This window comes from Suncus etruscus, chromosome 6, assembly GCF_024139225.1.
Source record: "Suncus etruscus isolate mSunEtr1 chromosome 6, mSunEtr1.pri.cur, whole genome shotgun sequence".
Taxonomy (NCBI): domain Eukaryota; kingdom Metazoa; phylum Chordata; class Mammalia; order Eulipotyphla; family Soricidae; genus Suncus; species Suncus etruscus.
The window spans coordinates 53761022-53762069 of record NC_064853.1 but is presented as its reverse complement, the minus strand read 5'-3'; the positions used below and the strand labels follow the sequence as shown (position 1 = coordinate 53762069).

General features: G+C 47.3%; 1 protein-coding gene across 1 annotated transcript in view; it reads right to left on the bottom strand.

The window, feature by feature from the left end:
- Positions 1–1020: 1020 nt before the first annotated feature.
- TCEA3 (transcription elongation factor A3) overlaps positions 1021–1048 on the bottom strand; it is a 45688-nt gene continuing 45660 nt past the window's right edge. The window contains exon 11 of the mRNA XM_049774923.1: positions 1021–1048. This exon is cut by the window's right edge and continues 89 nt beyond it. The gene's annotated coding sequence lies outside the window, so the exon portion shown is untranslated.

Here is a 1048-nt window from a genome sequence, read left to right as displayed (position 1 = left end):
CCTGCCAGGAGTGATCCCTGAGTCAGAGTCAACATAACTGCTGAATACAGCCTCAAAACAAAAACCCAAAGCTGGTCATGCCATCTAGTAACAACTAGTCTCCAAGGATGCCATTACTGGAGAGTCATCCCAAATCTTCTTGTGCCTGGCAGACTTCCTCTGAAGCTTTCACCACAGATGGAGCTGTGACAAATAGATTGTCAAGGCCTGGCCATGTTCCAAAAGCTCAAGACCTCCCGAGGCCCTAGACCTCAGTATGTACCACTGTTGTCTGCACTCAGAAAGATAGAACTCATAGCAGCCAAGTCCCTAATGTGGAATCCTCAATGGCTTCCAAAGTCAGACATGAACAGGGAATAGCAGAGAGTTTGGAAAGAGATAAGAAGGAAGAAATCTTGCTACATGGCATGGGAATTCCCATCCACCAAAGCCAAACCACACACCTGCTGTTCTGCATATGTGCCTTCAGGGAGGCATGAGGTGAATTCTGTGTCAGACTCATAGCTTTTAGTTCATTCAAAACAAGGCTAAGAGTTGGCAATATAGGGACTCAAAGCAAATGTCTGCTAGCTACTGTCAAAGAGAAGACCCTGGCTAGGAGGTTCTCATCTCTGTGCCCTCCTGTGCTCACCCACGTTAGCATTCTGCCCCAGTTAGCTTCCCTGTTAGCTATTCGTCATAAGCAATGGGTTGCTCATTTTCTCCTTCCTTCCTTCCTTCCTTCCTTCCTTCCTTCCTTCCTTCCTTCCTTCCTTCCTTCCTTCCTTCCTTCCTTCCTTCCTTCCTTTCTTTTTGTCACACCTGGCAGTGTTCAGGGGTTACTTCTGGATCTGTCCTCAGAAATCACTCCTGGCAGGCATGGGGAACCATACTGGATGCCGGGATTCGAACCACTATCTGTCCTGGATTAGCTGCATGCAAGGCAAATGCCCTACTGCTGTGCTCTTCCTCCGGCCCCTGGTTGCTCCTGTTCAGAAGAATTGTCCCTTCATTCCCCCTACCCCATTCAGAATTCAGGCGTTTTCTTTACTTTAAATTTTATTAATTT